This window comes from Lagenorhynchus albirostris, chromosome 3 (assembly GCF_949774975.1).
Source record: "Lagenorhynchus albirostris chromosome 3, mLagAlb1.1, whole genome shotgun sequence".
In the NCBI taxonomy this organism is placed as follows: Eukaryota; Metazoa; Chordata; class Mammalia; order Artiodactyla; family Delphinidae; genus Lagenorhynchus; species Lagenorhynchus albirostris.
Window position 1 is genome coordinate 161,024,432 of NC_083097.1, and position 19,169 is coordinate 161,043,600.

The window sequence follows — 19,169 nt, forward strand, 5'->3', positions numbered from 1 at the left end:
CTGAAATTCACCAACGCCAGCCCGAGAGCCTGTGGTGAAGCTGTGACACTCCTTCTGTCACTGCCAGGTCGGACAAGAAGTAATGCGGGGGTTTTTTGTTTTGTTTTGTTTTCCGGTACGCGGGCCTCTCGCTCCGGACGCGCAGGCCCAGCGGCCATGGCTCACGGGCCCAGCCGCTCCGCGGCATGTGGGATCTTCCCGGACCGGGGCACGAACCCGTGTCCCCTGCATCGGCAGGCGGACTCTCAACCACTGCGCCACCAGGGAAGCCCAGGAATGCGGTTTTGAGAGCTAGTCAGCAAGGCACAGAAAGCCCCCATATTAAAGCCTCCTTGAAGGTCCTATTTCTCCCATTTGCCTCCACATAGATCCTCTTCCCTTTGACTCTTCTTTCCCTCGCATCACACAAGAGGAAGCCAACTGTGAAAGATATCTGGACATACGTTTTCCTCATGGGCTGTAAGATGACGCAAAGCAATCACTGTCACATACTCTTCCTGGTTTGTCTTTCCTTCCATCAACTGAGACGACCTTTTGTGTTCATCCGGTCCCTAATGAGAAGCCTAATGAGAAGTGACTGGAAATAGATAACCCAAATTACTTCAGTCAAGCAACCTGTTCCCTGGTGTTTCTAGGAGAGGTTGGTTTGGTAAGTCCTTTGAATCTACTTCAGGACTTTCTTTTATTTTCCCCCCCCAAAGTTAGTATGAATTTCAGAATAATACAGGAGATTGAATATGAAACCATTTCCAAAAGCTAGTCTCTACAGTGAGTGCTTGAAAAGTTAGAACTAGAGCAGCTTTGAATACTATGGCTAAAATGGCAGGGTGAAGGATTGGTAGGTGGAACTTTCTGGTGATAACTCCAAAAACTTAGATTACTCTAAAACGGATCTGTCTATGGTGATGGAGGCAGAGTAGTGATTACTTTGGGGGAACTGACTTGAGAGGGGACAGGAGGGAGCCTTCTGGGTTACTGGAAATGGTCAGTATCTTGATTTGGTTAATGATTACAAAGGTTAACATATGTGCAAAAAGATTTGTGTGCTTTACTGCATATCAATTCTAAAATGTTTTTTTAAAATTTTATACACACAAAGAGGCATTACAACATGACCATGATTGGAATCTGGAAACTTGGGTTTGAATCTCAGTGTCACTCGCCAATTACCAGCTATGTGAACTTGAGCAAGTCTCTGAGCCTTCTTTTTTTCATCTAGCTAATATGGGTGATGTTACCTCACAGGCTGGTTGTAAGGATCAAATCAAATTATGTTTGCAAAATACTTAGCACTAACCCTGCTAAATAATAAGTGCTTGGGAAACAGTAGCCATTGTTACATTATCTTTCTTACACTCACATTTACTCTACTCCTCTTGTCTTTTTAATTTATTTTAAATATTACTTTGTACCACTGAACTAATAACATTCCTTTCCCCCAAAATAACAAAAGGCAGTCAGAAGTGTCAAGTGTTGGTTTTCAAACTAGCTCAGGTGGCAGGACTTAGAAATTAGGGTAGTCATTGTGGAACCCTATGAAATGTTGATGGATTTATTTCTTCCACATGGACTTCACACAAATTTACTAACACTAAATTTGGCTATATTTTGTTTATGCAGATCTCCCACATATTAAAAAATGTATTTTAAGAAATAATATGTCTGCCTTTTCCCTTTTTTTAAAATTTTATTGAAGTATAGTTGATTTTGCTTTTTTCCTCTAAAATTTGTTGGCAACTCTTCACAAGATAGAAAGTATCAAACATTTAGGAACAATTCACAAAATGCAAACCTTTAAATCCATTCTTCCTGAAAATTAAGAAACCACCGTAATTGTTCAGTTTTAGCAGCAGACCTCTTTAGTGGGCAAAAGCAACAGGCAAAAAGCACATCTGTTTGTCTGGCACAGACACTTTTAGGCACAGACCTCTTCCTCAGTTCTCTACAGAGTTTGAAGGTACTTGGTATTGACAATGTAAATTCTGTAAAAGACATTTCGACTGAGAAAGGGGGGAAAATTAAGTTCCATTTGGAACTTTCTACAGGTGGAACCCTAGTTTATTTCCAACCCATTCCCTTCTAGTTTATTCATATACTCCTGAACACATATACAAAAGTTGATTATGAAAAAATTTAAATGCACAGTATATTACAAGAGCATTTTTCCCCGAGAGAGCTGAAAATCACTATTCAATTCCTAATTGCAACTCACCTTTAAGATCTGATCTTTGAAAAAGTACTTCCAGCTTGTATTATATTTTCTGATTTTGTCCTAATTAGAGTCATTGCTTTGTATATAGTTAATGACTCCATCTTTGCTCAGTTGTATTAAGTTTAAGAAAACTATGTTTCTTATTACTAGTATCAGCATTTCCATTTTCTATTCATATTTATAAATGGTAATAAAAATGTAATGAAATGTTCAAACAATCATATAAACAAATACCCGTAAATGAAGATGCTGCCAAAAATAAACTCTTGACTGGTAGGCTGTGCCACTGTGTAAGAGCTTAAAACGTTCATTCACCAGCAAATGCAAGTATGTCACAATTCCATGTATTAAAAGATGACTAAGGAATGGCACTGTAAGAGAAACTCTAAGTTGATCTAAAGTTGAAACCACAAACATTGATGAGCACCTATTTTGCACTCATTGTTGACGCATTTTTTTCAAAGACAGTATACTAAAGAAATTACAATTCTGTCATCATCAAGGGTATTTACTGTACCCAAATACAAACATGACACCACTGACCCACCACTAATAAGAAGTTTGAGTCTATTCTCCAGTGTTGTATGGGTTTTATTGAACCTGCAGATCCCATTACTCAAAGCACCTAAGTACTTACAAGGGAGTTAAATATTAGGAGGAGCCATTGGCAGCAAAGGGAGCATGATTGGCCTTTACAGAGAATGACCACACAGTCATATGGTTTGGTACCATAGCCCTTATCAAGTAGCAATGAGTAAAGGGAAGAATACAGTAGAGTTGTGTAAACTGTCTTTATTTTCTTTCATATAATGGAATACCCCTAATTTCTTTGAATCCAAAATGGCTTCAGACAAGAGATGAATTTTTTTAATATAATTGAATTATAGCTTTGTTGATGTGAAATATAAAGAGTTTTCAATTATAAAAAAAAAAGAGGTGAGAGGAAGAAAAGTGAGGGGAAATAAAGGTTTCAATTGGACTTTATCCCACACATCTGAAGCCCATGTCACAGTTTCTCTAGGTTGAGTGAACCAAGCCTGATGCGCAGTGTGAAAGGAACAAAAAAGGAAGTCGAGAGTCAGAATTCAGCAGAAGAAAGGGAGCGGGGCATTTTCATGTTACGTTGCCAACCTAATAATTGTAATGAAACTTCATTCAGGTGTAATTTGGCTATCTGAGAATCTCATCTATCTAAAGTACAGCAAAGAACCAAGGAAATAAAAGAGATGGAAAAAGCCCTCTTCAGAAATAAAACAGAGATCACCAAAGTCCATGCCCTAAAGATCAAGCCCATTACTCCTAGAGATTCATCAAAGCCCTTTCTCATAGGTTATTAATGTTTACTTGGATTCAATTTTAAAGGACCTGGCAGTCCGGTTTCCAAACTCATAAAAAATTAAAATCGGTAAACCAGAAGTGGGAGGAGAAACTATCCCATGTGGGCATGCAGATAGCAGTAAGAAGACTGGAAGTCTATAAGCAGGACAGAGATAAAAAAAGGCATAAAAATTGACTTAATGATCAAAAAGCACTGCAATTTAGTGTCTTTAGACTAGGGGGAAAGAGTCTTACACCTCTATAGGCCTTGTGGAAGAAATATTAAAATCTGATTCTATATTAACCTTGAGCAGTCAAGAAAATTAAATTATATTCACTATACAGACATTCTCTGAATTATGCAGCACTCAACTTTATGTAAATAGCTCTATAAGGCACACAATAAATTTTTGAAATTTTGAAGATGATTTTATATGACACTGAGAAATACAAAGAAGTCAAGTGTATGTTAATGGTTAAATAAATTATGACATGAAAATTTGATGGGCAATTATGAAATCATAAAAACTATTAGTGAAGAAATGTGTATGACACATGAAGTTAAAAAAACAGGATACAGAATTGTATACGCAGCATAATCTTAATAATGTGTAAAATACGTAGAAAGAAGATCTTTTGATCTCATTAATAACAGCCACAGAAAAAATTTTTTAAACCTCAGAACAAACTCTATGTGCAATACACACACACAAAAAACTATAAATATTCACTGAAGGAAATTTTAAAAACTGCGTAAACAAAAAGGCATACCACATTCCCTAATGGGAAGACTTGATCTGGTAAAGGTGCCATTTTACCCAAATAGTTTACAAATTCAATGTAATTCCAATCAAAATTACAATAGGATTTTTAACAAAATTGATATGCTAATGCTAAAACTCATCTGGAAGAATACATACTTAAGAAGAGCTAAAAAAAAAAAAAAAGAAGAGCTAGACATTTTTTAAGCATACTGAGGGGCCTCTAACTACCAGGTATCAAAATATACAATCACAGTCATTAAAGGATGATAAAGAAAACAGAAAAAAAAGATTAACAGAAGAGAAAAGATCCATCAGCTACTGACACAAAATTGTGGATAGAATTTCAAGTAATTGAGAATAGGTGTTGGGACAATTGGTTATCCATTAAAAAAAAAAAAAAAGCTATATCTCTACATCACACTGTTCAAAAATAAATTAATTAACTTTCCCTTCCCAGCAACTGGCATGGTCAGGGCCAAGGCCTGAAGAGGCAGCAGCCAGCACCGTGGAGGCTAACGGGGACTGGGATGGGCACAGCTGGACCAAGCAGCAGGCAGCCACAGGGGTGGGGCAGAGGGGACAACCAGCATGGCAGGGAGATCTGTTATCCACAGGGGTATTGGGAAAAATAAGGAAATACACGGAGGATGGTGAGAGCAGGTTTCTCTCTGTCATAGGACGGAGTTACAAATATGGAAAGTGAGAAGCTTAAAAAGAACTCTGTGAGGTTGGACTGGAGAAATTGGTGTGAACTCAAAGTTTTACATATCTATGTTCTGATTTGGATGCTTGTGCTAAGGTTATGTAGCGGGGGCAGAAAGAGGTACGGATACTGGGGGGAGAGGAAGAGACTTTGCTGAACGGAGTCTGGAGACATTACAGTTGCTTGTCCCATCCATAGAATAACACACACACACACACACACACATATACACACACATATAAATGTGTGTGCGTGTTTATATATACACATACAATTACATGCACATGAATGTGTATGTATGTATATGTACAGATATATGTATATATATATGCCTGCTTGAGGCTGCAGGTTCCACCTCTGCTCCATCCACACCTCACAGACTTAGGGCTTTGCAGATACTTCTAAGATATTCCCTTTGATTTTCATCTTCCTGTTCCTGCATTTTCCTTTGTCTGCACTTTGGCTGATCCCAGCAGCTTTCTGAGAATAAACCCAGTGTATACAAAGAAGGAGACTGGTTATTGGTGTTTTCTTCCCCTTTTTTATATTTCTCCCATAGAGTGGGATGTTATTTTCCAGCAGGAAGTGCCTTTCTATTTATTCATTTTCTGCTTGATTATTATGATGAATGATGCCAAGGGGATCTGTGGATGGATGAACCAAGGCTCTCTGCATCACCTGTCCTGTCCTTTCCCCTGCACCCCGACTTCCCCACAACTGTCCATAATTATTTTGTCTCTTTCCACCCACTTCACTGTTTCCTTCAAAGTGGGAGATGAGAATTTTTATGTTTTCTGATTTCCTTCCTTTTCACATCCCCTTTTCAGGGCTTAATAAGATAGCACAAGGTACCCAATGTTAGAGGCCTAATATTCTAGAATATTCCCTCCCCGGCTGGTGGCTGAACAGTTGACTTTGATGGGTGCGGTGAGCAGCTGGCTCTCAAGGAAGGCTGGGTGGACCCAGCTTTCTCATCAGCTGCCCCACACCTGCCCTTTCCTGATCAAGAACCTGATGATCTTGGTCCAAAGCCCTATTCCCCCCACTTCCCACTGCGTGACCTGAGCAACTTTCTTTTTTTTTTTTTTTTGTGATACGCGGGCCTCTCACTGCTGTGGCCTCTCCCGTTGCGGAGCACAGGCTCCGCACGCGCAGGCCCAGCGGCCATGGCTCACGGGCCCAGCCGCTCCACGGCACGTGGGATCCTCCCGGACCGGGGCACGAACCCATGTCCCCTGCATTGGCAGGCGGACTCTCAACCACTGCGCCACCAGGGAAGCCCCTGAGCAACTTTCTTAATCCCCAAATCTTCGTTGTCCAATGTGGACAGTAGAGGTGGACACTGAGAGAGCCTGCTGCACAGGGTGGCTTTGCAGATTAATGAGGAAGAACGGATAGTACGTTGGGTGGGGCTGGTCCTTTAAGGGTGGGAGGTGAGCTCACTGAAGTGCTTCCAGGTCCTGGGATCAATCATCCATTTGCCCAGGAGGCCTCAACAGCCTCAGCATTCATTAGGCACCTGGTGTGTACTTGTCTTATGGGAGACAAAGACCCTGGTTGTAGCAGCCATGGGAGAACGTGCATCTGAATGGGGAGTCAGACCCAAGGGGTGATCAGAATGAGTGGAAGATGCCCCTTGAGATGGGCAGGTGTGAGTCATGTTTCTGGTGCTTGGAAGAAGTGAAGCTGGGCTGGATGCAAATGCCACTCCCCCCTCCCCAGTACTGTGTCCTGTGTCATCCTGTGCTGGGCATCTTCACTGGACATAAACAAACCCAGGGACTCCAAGAAGCTTCAGGTCACATCCTCAGCTTCCTGAGCTCCAGCTCTGACCAGAGACCCCGGTGTAGAACCGTGAGGAACTGCAGATGCTAGCTGTGGTGTGGAGGCTGAGTGACACTCTTCATCCTCCCCAGGAGCTGTTCAAGAAGGTGGTGCCCCATCACTGCCTGGGCTCCATCTGGTCCCAGGGGACCAAAAGGGGCCATGAGCACCTGGTGCCCACTGTCCACAACACCGTCACCCACTTCCAAAAGGTGGTCAATTTTATCACCACCACCTACCTCGGGAACCCAATTATGACAGCCCAGAACAGGGCCGAGGTGGTGGAATTCTGGATCCAGGTGGCCAAGGTATGCTGTAGGAGGGCCCAGGGAGCACTCTCTGGAGCCATGGGCACTGCCCGTTCTCCTTTCTCAGCTCTCAGGATTGAAGTCTGGGGTCTGAGTTCCTACACAGTCCCTAGGCCCCTCCTGCCAGGGGCACACTGACCTTGACATTCAGATCCCAGTGATGGGCTGCTCACTTCCTCCTTGGGTTGAGCTAAAACCCTCGGGTCCCAGGTGCACCCTCCCCAGGGCCACTGGGCATCTTTCTCGGGGACAGAAGCCAGAGGAGCGGGGTTCCAGCTCTCTCCTCACTGACCATTCCCTTCCTTCCCCAAGTGTGCAGAGGCCTGAGGAATTACTCCTCTCTACAAGCCATCATTTTGGCTCTGCAGAGGCCTCCATTAAAGCACCTCAGAAAGACATGGGGACAGGTTTCCAGGTGAGTAGGTTGCTTTCCATCTGAGCACCAGAGTAGACAAGACACTACCCACCATGTTGCTGGCTGTGTCCCCTCCGTCAGCTGGGAGCTCCTGGGAGACAGTGGACCCTGGGGACAGGAAGCCACCTGGTTGCTGGGACTCTTGAGTCTCTCTAGGACCTGAGGCCTGTGGTTCTGCTTAAAAAATTAGGATCTTTAAATGTCAGATCCTGCATTGAACCAAATGGGAGATTTGAACCAATGGGAGATTTTCAAGTGACAGCGACAGAACTCTCCATCCAACTGAAACCAACACCGGTCAAAACAGATCTGCTCAGGAGTGAAGGGAACAAAGGCCCCAGGAGACAGCCTCCTCCTCAGTCCCACAGAGACCTCTGGGCCCAGACAACGCAAGGGATACCCTCATGAGGCCTGTTAATTTTCCAGGTACTCATAAAGGATTTGCTCTCAAATCCCTGCACATTATTCCCCTGTTTTCTTCCTTCTTTCCCATCCCCTCAGGAAGAGCTCCCAACAATTTGAAAAGTTATGCCGGAAAAACAAACTGCTGAACAGGACGATCATTGAGGTGACGTGGAGGCTGTAGATCTGGAAGGAGGGGGGACCAGGCAGGATGTGGTGTGGGTAGCTTATCACAAAAAGTTCTCCGAGAAATTCAGTCTGTCTTGTCCAGGTTGACAGGAAGAGGGATGTGTGAGCTCTACAGGCAGGTGGGGGCAGTCTGGGGCAGGAGGCCTTGGTCATGGGATGTAGCAGTGTTGGCTGGACTGTTTCAGGAGGGTGAGAAGCTGGTAGAATTAGTAGTTCTCTGGATTCCTTGCTGGTCCATCAGCTGCCTCAGCTCTCAGCACTCATCTTCCTACAGGCTGTTGGGTGGACGGTGCAGGTGGGGGTCCTTTCTTCCTAAACTAGCCCAGACTGTCCTCACTAAGCCAGGCCGCTGCTGCTCCTTCTGTCTTCACTGTACCTCGCAGAAGAAGGGGACCCTGGCTGCAACAGGGATGGACACAGCGAGAATCTCAGGGACCAGGGGGACGGGGGCGGGGGGCGCTGCCCAGCCTAAGACAGATTATGTGTGCTTTCTGAAACTCCCCACTCTGTCCTACAGAGTCACTGCTAATCGATCCCATAGGGATTCTTGCCTGATGCCTTTTTAGCAATGATAGTTGCCCCAGATGGTGATGAGAAGTATCTGAGGAACTGATAGATTCCTAATGGATCCTTCCTGACTGGACTTCAAAAGTTGCCACAAAAAAGGTGGAAGTTATGGGCTTCCCTGGTGGTGCAGTGGTTAAGAATCCGCCTGCCAATACAGGGGACACGGGTTCGAGCCCTGGTCTGGGAAGATCCCACATGCCGTGGAGCAACTAAGCCCGTGTGCCACAACTACTGAGACTGCGCTCTAGAGCCCACAAGCCAAAACTACTGAGCCCACGCGCCACAACTATTGAAGCCCGCGCACCTAGAGCCCGTGCTCCACAACAAGAGAGGCCACCGCAATGAAAAGCCCGCGCACCGCAAGGAAGAGCAGCCCCCGCTCGCTGCAACTAGAGAAAGCCCGCGGGCAGCAATGAAGACCCAACGCAGCCAAAAATAAATAAATAAAAAAGCATTTACCTGCTTCTGGCCGGGAGGTCTGGAGTCGTAGGTGTTTCAGGGTTCCTATTTGTAAGTAAATGGAATCCTTAATCTTGAAAGTGTAGTGTTTAAAAAAAAAAAAAAAAGGTGGAAGTTAGTGCTCTGATCGCCCACTGCCCTGTCAGTCAGAGCACCTCAAGGGTCCCCTTTCTGAGTACCTGAAAAAGGATTTCTGTGCAAGGGAATGTCATGAGGGGTTCTTAGGGAAGTGAGGCTTTAGCATGGCCTCGGGTCAGCCTAGGGTCAGAGGACAGGAGGCTAGGACAGTCAGGAGCCTCTCAACCAGGCCCCCCAATATACCCTGTTAATTTTCCTCCATGGCTCAGCTCCTTGCTGGGAGCCTGGACACTCATTAGTCCAGAGGTTAGGACTGTGGTCAGTGGTGGAGCCGGGGGTGGGGTGAAGGCATCCAGGACAGGGCCTATGGCTGGGAGGGGTAGTGGCCTCTCCTCTGTGGACCCCTCTGTAAGTCACTCACCTCTGAGGGCCTCAGTCCCCTAAACCGGGGAGATCTGGAGAGAGATGATTCTGTACTTAGGCTGCACAAGGAGGTTCAATGAGTAGGATCAAGGGAGGAAGAGAATGTGTGGAGCTTTGTGATGGCTCCACCTGGACGGGTGAGGGCAGTGATGACAGTCACAGGACACTGAGCGCTCAGGAGACCCAGGGACGCCGGCAGAGTTCTCACACGGTCCAGATGAGGACAGAGGCTCAGGGTGGCCAGGTCACACAGCCAAGGTCACACACAAGTGAGTGTTGGAGCTGGGATTGTTCTAGAATCAGAGCTCACTGGAGGTTGGGGCAGCAGAGGTACCAGGTCACTCAGGCCACATGTCCAGGGGTTGAGATCAGGAGCCCTGGGGGGAAATGTGGGAGGGTAGTTTGGCCACAATGACACTGTCCTCGACCCTGCAGGAGGCAACCTCCTTGTTGGCCACTGTGGAGGTGGACCTCCAGGGAGCTCAGGAGACACAGCAGCAGCAGGTGAGACTGCCTGCGGGGTAGGGGCCCAGGGGTCAGAGCAGAGGGTGCTCCTCCCTCCCAGCTGGAGGCATCCACCAGGAGAGGGGCGCTTTCCATCTGCAGACCTGCCCCCGGTACCACAGGACCTGAATTGACTGCAGTGGAAGTGACCAGGAGGAGGGATTTGGGGAGGGATGGGCCAGGGACCGCATAACCTGGGATTTGCCAAATGCCAGCCCCGGGAGGTGACTGGAGGAAGTTTGGTGCTCCTGAAGGGGAAGGGAGGGGGTTCGGAGGAGGCTGCTAAGAGTCCTGGGTTACTCCGTGTGGGGTCTGGGGGTGGGATAGGAAGCTGAGAGTGAGGGGTTTCAGGGGACCTTCAGATGGTCCCTGAGAGGGGGGGCTCATCACCATTCCTATCCCAATGGCAGAGTGTCGTCCCTTTCCTCAACACCTTCCTCAGTCACCTGCTGCTGCTGGACTACATAATGGACGGTCATGAGAAAGTGAGCCTGGAGTGGGGGGCTGGGCAGGATCCCGAGGCGGGGAAGGAGACAGCCCTACCCTGAGCCCTTAGCTCTCAGCACGTGGCAAACCTCCTCTCATGGGAGCCTAACAGCCGCCCTTGGGAGCAGGGACTTAGGCCCGTCCTAGTTATGAGTGAAAGGAGCCTCCGAATAAGCCGCCCTCCCAGTTCCCTGGGCAGATGAAGCTCAGAGCTGCCTGACTGCAACGCTACAGGAGGTTGAGTCTGAGCTGGACTCATCCACTCCCTCAGACCCTGCCCGTGACGGGGAGTGAAGTCTATCCCTCCAAGTCAAAAAACACATCCTGGGCTCCCCTGGTGGCGCAGTGGTTGAGAGTCCGCCTGCCGATGCAGGGGACACGGGCTCGTGGCCCGGTCCGGGAGGATCCCACATGCCGCGGAGCGGCTGGGCCCGTGAGCCATGGCCGCTGAGCCTGCGCATCAGGAGCCTGTGCTCCGCAACGGGAAACGCCAAAACAGTAAGAGGCCCGCGTACCGCAAAAAAAAAAAAAGAGCATACTATAAACAGTTATACACAAACTAATTGGACAATCCAGAAGAAATGGATAAATTCCTAGAAACAGACAACCTAATATGACTGAATCATGAAGAAACAGAAAATCTGAATAGACTGATTACTAGTAAAAAGATTGAATCTGTAACCAAAACCTCCCAACGAACAAAAGTCCAGGACCAGACGGCTTCACTAGTGAATTCTACCAAACATTTAAAGAAGAATGAATGCCAATTCTTCTCCAACTCTTGCAAAAAATAGAAGAGGAGGGAACATTGTAAAACTCATTTTACAAGGCCGGTGTTACCCTGATACTGAAACCATAACAGCCAATTTTGACTATGTGTTGGATCTGTTTCTTTGACTTTAGTCTTTGCTTTTCGTTGCTTTTGTTATTATAATCACACATGATGGCCTGCCTCAGGGAACCCTACCCACCTGTGAATGGCTTCAAGAAAGAAGAAATTAACACAGCCCCCTCCCCAAGGCTGGCCATCCCAGATGTTTGCCCTTTTTACTTTACTTCCTCTCTGCCTCTCCCTCTCTATTCTGCCTTTTCACTTTACTTCCCTCTCTGATTCTATAAAAGAAACTGACATCCAGACCCCAATAGGATGGTTATTTTGAGACACTAGTCTGCCATGTTCTCGGTCTGATCTCGGAGAGGCAGCAGTGAGTGGTGGCGTGAAGCAAGATCTTAATTCCCTGTCCAGGAATGGAACCTGGGTAGCCTGGATGAAAACCAGGAATCCTAGCCACCATACCCCCTGGCTCTTGCACCCAGTGAAAAATGCATTTCTCACAGAGGCAAAAACTGTAAAAACAGGTGCAAAGTTTATTATTAGAGACAGCACAACAAGTGGGAGAGCACACAGAGAAACAGTTCGTTAAGATAGAAGCAAGGCAGAGATGCACACCTGGAGAGAAAGGGTGTGGGGTTCTCTCTAAGGAGGCGGAGGGGTGCAGTAAAGAGGTGGTTAAGTCATTCATATAGGGCAGTTCTTCCGGGTCTTTACCTTTGGCCGATTATCTGGTTTCTTTTTCCACACCTGACCAGCCCTAGGACCCTCCCTAACATGTGTGCGCACCTTTTTTCCACGATGGATTTCAGCCCAGAGGCCTATGGGACAGCCTTAGCATCACGTATTATGGGTGGTGCCGCCTCCTTTTTGACCCCCAAGGAGCCTTTCTGCACATGTGCAATGTTTCCCTTGCCCCAAGGATGGGAAATGTATGACCTCTTGACCTTTTCCTCAAACAAGGTTTAGCCCCTCTCTGTTCCTGCCATGACTGTTATCTTAAGGCGTCCACAGGAGACAAAGCCTGCCTATTTACCCTGTTTCTCTTGTTACTTCCATTTGGAGAGCAAACAGGAGGTTGTTTTTTTTTTTAACATCTTTATTGGAGTATAATTGCTTTACAATGGTGTGTTAGTTTCTGCTGTATAACAAAGTGAATCAGCTATATGTATACACATATGCCCATATCCCCTCCCTCTTGCATCTCCCTCCCGCCCTCCCTATCCCACACCTCTAGGTGGTCACAAAAGAGCTGATCTCCCAGCTACATGTAAAAAAATGAAATTAGAACACTCCCTAACACCATACACAAAAATAAACTCAAAACGGATTAAAGACCTAAATGTGAGGTCAGACACTATAAAACTCTTAGAGGAAAACATAGAGAACACTCTATGACATAAATCACAGCAAGATCCTTTTTGACCCACCTCCTAGAGAAATGGAAATAAAAACAAAAATAAACAAATGGGACCTAATGAAACTTCAAAGCTTTTGCAAAGCAAAGGAAACCATAAACAAGACCAAAAGACAGCCCTCAGAATGGGAGAAAACATTTGCAAATGAAGCAACTGACAAAGGATTAATCTCCAAAATTTACAAGCAGCTCATGCAGCTCAATATCAAAAAAACAAACAACCCAATCCAAAAATGGGCAGAAGACCTAAATAGACATTTCTCCAAAGAAGATATACAGACTGCCAACAAACACATGAAAGAATGCTCAACATCATTAATCATTAGAGAAATGCAACTCAAAACTACAATGAGATATCATCTCACACCAGTCAGAATGGCCATCATCAAAAAATCTACAAACAATAAATGCTGGAGAGAGTGTGCAGAAAAGGGAACCCTCTTGCACTGTTGATGGGAATGTAAATTGATACAGCCACTGTGGAGAACAGTATGGAGGTTCCTTAGAAAACTAAAAATAGAACTACCATATGACCCAGCAATCCCACTACTGGGCATATACCCTAAGAAAACCATAATTCAAAAAGAGTCATGCACCAAAATGTTCATTGCAGCTCTATTTGCAATAGCCAGGACATGGAAGCAACCTAAGTGTCCATCAACAGATGAATGGATAAAGAAGATGTGGCACATATACACAATGGAATATTACTCAGCCATAAAAAGAAACAAAATTGAGTTATTTGTAGTGAGGTGGATGGACCTAGCGACTGTCATACGGAGTGAAGTAAGTCAGAAAAACAAATACCGTATGCTAACACCTATATATGGAATCTAAAAAAAAAATAAAAAATGGTCATGAAGAACCTAGGGGTAAGACGGGAATAAAGACACAGACCTACTAGAGAATTGACCTGAGGATATGGGGAGGGGGAAGGGTAAACTGGGACAAAGCGAGAGAGTGGCATGGACATATATACACTACCAAACATAAAATAGCTAGCTAGTGCGAAGCAGCCGCATAGCACAGGGAGATCAGCTCGGTGCTTTGTGACCGCCTGGAGGGGTGCGATAGGGAGGGTGGGAGGGAGGGAGATGCAAGAGGGAAGAGATATGGGAACATATGTATATGTATAACTGATTCACTCTGCTATAAAGCAGAAACTAACACACCATTGTAAAGCAATTATACTCCAATAAAGATGTTTTTTAAAAAAAAAAGCACATCCAGCTGTAGTGTGCAGAGCAAGCAGATCATGGGGGCAAGAGCAGCAGTGGGAAGCCAGTAGGGATGCTATAGCAAGCAGCACAGGCAGGGTGAGGGTGGTTTCCAAGACCAGGGGAACGGCAGTAGGGCTAGCAGTACGGAGTTTTTTAGCACAAAAAGTTACATATAAAAATGTAAATATTAAAGAAAATCATGTAAAATCTCAAAAAAAGAAAAAAAAAAGACTCCACGCTTCCACTGCACGGGGAGAGGGTGCGTGGGTTCAATCCCTGGTCAGAGAACTAAGATCCTGTATGCCGTGTGGCGTGGTAAAAAAAAAAAAAGAAAAAAATTTACGGGACAATGTACTGATGAACATAGATGCAGAAAATTTCAATAAAATATTAGCAAACCAAAGTCAACAATACATTAAAAGGATCCCAATTCCAGGGATGTAAGGATGGTTCAACATCTGCAAATTAGTAAATGATACACCACATAAACAAAATGAAGGGTAGAAATCACGTCACCTCAACAGATATAGGAAAAGCATTTGACAAAATTCAACATCCACTTATGATTAAAACTCTCAACAAAGAATAGAGGAAACATACCTCAACATAATAAAGGCCATCTATAAGAAGCCCACAGCTAACACCACCCTCAATGGTGAAAAGCCAAAAGCTTTTCCTTTAAGATCAGCAACAAGACACTTGCCACTTTTATTCCACACAGTATTGGAAGTCCTAGCTAGAGCAATTAGGCAACAAATAGAAATAAAAGGCATTCAAATTGGAAAGGAAGAAGTAAAAGTGTCACCATTTGCAGATGACATATTATATATAGAAAACCCTAAAAACTCCATCAAAAAATTGTTAGAACTAATAAATAAATTCAGTAAAGTTACAGGATACAAAATCAATAACACAAAATCTGTTGTGTTTCTATATGCTAATAATGAACTATCAGAGAAATTAAGAGAACAATCCCATTTACAATTGCATCAAAGATAATAAAATACTTCAGAGTAGATTTAACCAAGAAATGGAAGACAAGACAAAAATACAAGAAATTAATTAAAGAAACTGAAGACACAAATAAATGGAAAGATATTCTGTGTTCATGGACTGGAAGAATCAACATTGTTAAAACGTCTACACTACCCAAGCAATCTACAAATTCAGTGCAATCCCTATCAAGATTCCAATGGCATTTTTCACAAAAATAGAACAAACAATCCTGAAACTTGCATGGAACCATAAAAGACCCAGAATAGCCAAAGCCATCCTGAGAAAGAAGAACTCGGCAGGTGGCATCTCATTCCAATTTTAAAGCTATACTAATTAAAATTACAATATGGTATCCAGGTAAAAACAGACACATAGATCAATGGAACAGAACAGAGAGCCCAGAAATAAACCCACACATAAACCTGGTCAATTAATTTATGACAAAGGATCCAAAAACATACAATGGAGAAAGGACAGTCTCTCTAATTAATGGTGTTGGGAAACTTGGACAGCCATATGCAAAAGAATGAAACTGGACCACGCTAACACCATACACAAAAATCAACAAAATGGTTCAAAGACTTGAACGTAAGACATGAACACTCCCAGAAGAAAACACAGATGGCAAACTTCTTGACACAGGTCTTGGCATTGAATTTTTTAATCTGACACCAAAAGCAAAAGGGAAAATAAACAAGTGGGGATACATCAAATTAAAACCTGCTCAGCAAACGAAACCATCAAACAACATGAAAAGCAATGTACTGAGTGAGAGAAAATATTTGAAAATCACATATCTGATACGGGGCTAATATCCAAAATATATAAAAACTCACACAACTCAATAGCAAAAAAAAGCGATTAAAAAGTGGGAAGAAGATACATTTTCCCAAAGAAGACATATATATGGCCAATGGTACATGAAAAGATGCTCTACATCATTCATCACCAGGGAACAGCAAATCAATACCACGATGAGATATTACCTTTTTCATACCTGTTAGAACGGCTATTATCAAAAAGACCAAAAGTAAAAATGTTGGCAAGGATGTTGGAAAAATGGGAAACCCTGTGCACTGTTGGCGGGACTGTAAATTGGTGCAGGCACTATGGAGATCTGTATGGAGGTTTCTCAAAAATTAAAAAGTAGAAATACCATATGACCCAGCCATTTAACTTCTGAGAATTTATCCAAAGAAAATGAAAAAACTAACTTCAAGAGATATATGCACGCCCATGCTCATTGCATCATTATTTACAATAGCCAAGATATGGAAACAACCTAAGTGTCCCTTGATGGATGATGGATAAAGAAATTGTGATGTGTGTGTGTGTGTGTGTGTAATGGGATATTATTAAGCCATAAAAAAACTTGCCATTTGCAACAACATGGATCAACCTAGAGAGTATTATGCTAAGTGAAATCAGTCAAAGAGAAATACTGTATGATTTCACTTATAGGTGGAATCTAAAAACACAAATGAAGAAACATAACAAAATAGCAAGAGTTATAGATACAGAAAACAAACAGGTGGTTGCCAGAGGGGAGGAGAGGGAAGGGAGAAACGAAATAGGTGTGGGAGATTAGGAGGTACAAACTTTCAGTGTCAAAATAAATGAGTATGAAATGTACAGTGTGGGGAACATAGTAAAAACAGGGCCCTGTTAGAGCACATGGGCTTGTGCCAATGAATATGTTATGACTGCTTCTGTTTCCCTCTCGGCTCATAGTCCCATGGTGTTGTCTCAGAGAAACTTTCCAGAATGGGGCATACATAGATTTTTAAAGATGTTCAAGGTAAGCAGAGACAAGTAGGCTTCAGTTAAAAACAAATTGCCAAAATACTCTAAAGATGGCAATGGAAAGAAATTATGCTGATGCTCATGAATGAGGATACCCCTAGGCAGATTCCACTTGGGATACACCTTTATGTTTCAGAACTGCAGAATTTCCAAAGATCTGTCCAAAGATCCTGGTTTAAATTCAGATTCTAAAAGCACTCTCACTCCATTCTTAATTTATGTGATGAGATGTAGACAGGTGCAGCCCTAGAGGGTGTTTTCTCAGTGCAGGTTGGGCTCCAAGAAAGGCCCGTTGTGGCCCATGTTCTTCTTCCCCAGTCCTGCAATTCTTCCTAAGGATCCCACAGTGGTGAAACAGAGCTGAACACATAAAATTCAAGGTTCAGGAGCTTAACACTCTCCTATCATACAAAAGCACATCTGCGGTTCTGCATCTTTGGATTCAACCAATTGTATAGTATTGAAGTACATATTTAATGAAAAAATCCTCGTATAAGTGGACCCGCACAATTCAAACTCATGTCGTTCAACGGTCAGCTGTAATAGCCTCTCTCTACAGCTCACTTCAATTATTCCTCAGATGATAGCCTCTAAGCATCAACTCTTTTTGGTGTTTCCACTGAGAAATCACAGTAGGTTTGCATAGGTAACACTCTATTCACAGAATAAACTCAGAATGAGCTGGAACTGTGTAGATGAATGTAACCATTTCCCCAAATGGGAGAAACTCCATGGTTTAATGCAGCAAAATGAAAAAGCCAAATACTGTAACATTTAAAAATTTTAAAGGGAAATGAAAATCCTCTCAAATGACAGTAAACACAAATAGGTACCACAAACATCTATGGCCCAAATCAATAGGCAGTCCCAAGCCCTAGAAAACAATATCCAAGATCATGACTATATATTCTACATACAAAATGTATAACAATTGTAAAAATGAAGATGAACCATGTCTATACTTTTGGGTAATCTTGACTGTGAATCCAGAATGCAGGAATTTATTGTTGCACTCTATTTACTTCCACATCCAAGTTTTTCCTCAACCAGTGTTCAAGATGTACCACCTGGCACAAATTCAAGTGATCACTGACATCATCATTCACTGGGGCTCTTACCCTCACAGAAAAGATTTATTAACACCGCAGCATCTCTATGATCTAATGTTTTTTTGGGGGGGTGGGGGACCTCGACTTGCAGCATGTGGGATTTCCCCAACCAGGGAACGAACCCATGCCCCTGCAGTAGAAGCACAGAGCCCTAACCACTGGACCTCCAGGGAATTCCCTCATGGTATTTTTTAATATTCATCTATCTTATACACCAAAACTTTTACCATTTGTTAATTGCCTTTCTTTTCTCACAAAAATGTAAGCACCTGCACTGCTTGAACCTGTTTTTCTAATGTTACTTTATCCAAATCCTACAACGCCTTGATTATGTGTGCTGAGTTTGGTAAAGTGCATGGCAATGAGGAATATTGAAAAATCAGCAACAAGACTATAGTATCTGAGAAAGAAATGCTTGACTAAAATAGTGGTCCATGGGAATTCCCTGGCAGTCCAGTGGTTAGGACTTAGTGCTCTCACTGCCGTGGGCCTGGGTTCAATCCCTGATCAGGCAACCAAGATCTCACAAGCTGCACAGCACAGCCAAATAAAAAGAAATAATGGTCCTGTCTTTCTCCCTTGGTAGGTTTGCATTCTCTCACAATTTATCTAAACTTACAGGCCCCAGCTGAGTCATAAAACGGATATTAAAAATACTACATAGTATAATAAGAAGTAACTTTACATATTTAACTTTACATATTTTAACTTTACAAAAACAGTGTCTAATACACTGAGAGAAATGCATCAGTGTTTAGAAAACAAGTAGGAAAGGCAAAAGCTCTTCCAGAGGACCAGGACCTGGCCTGCATTCATTGCAAGGGTAAGTCTTTTCCTGTTGAAGAGAAAAATGCCACACAACTTCAGCAAATAAGATAATTGGTGACCATGATGGATCAAGACATTTATAAGGGGATTATAAGCTATGTAACCATAGCTCTAAAAATGGTAAAAGATAAAGTTCAAAAGCATTAAAAAGACCAGTATTCCTGTCTTCTTACTGAGGCTTCTTAAGTTTAGCTTTATCACCTTTGTTTTTTGCCTTCTAGAAAATGATTATGATTACCACGGATAGTTTCCCTCCTCACAACATTCAATACAGAAAAAAATCTTGTTTCCTCGAGTGGTAGTCAAATCTTCC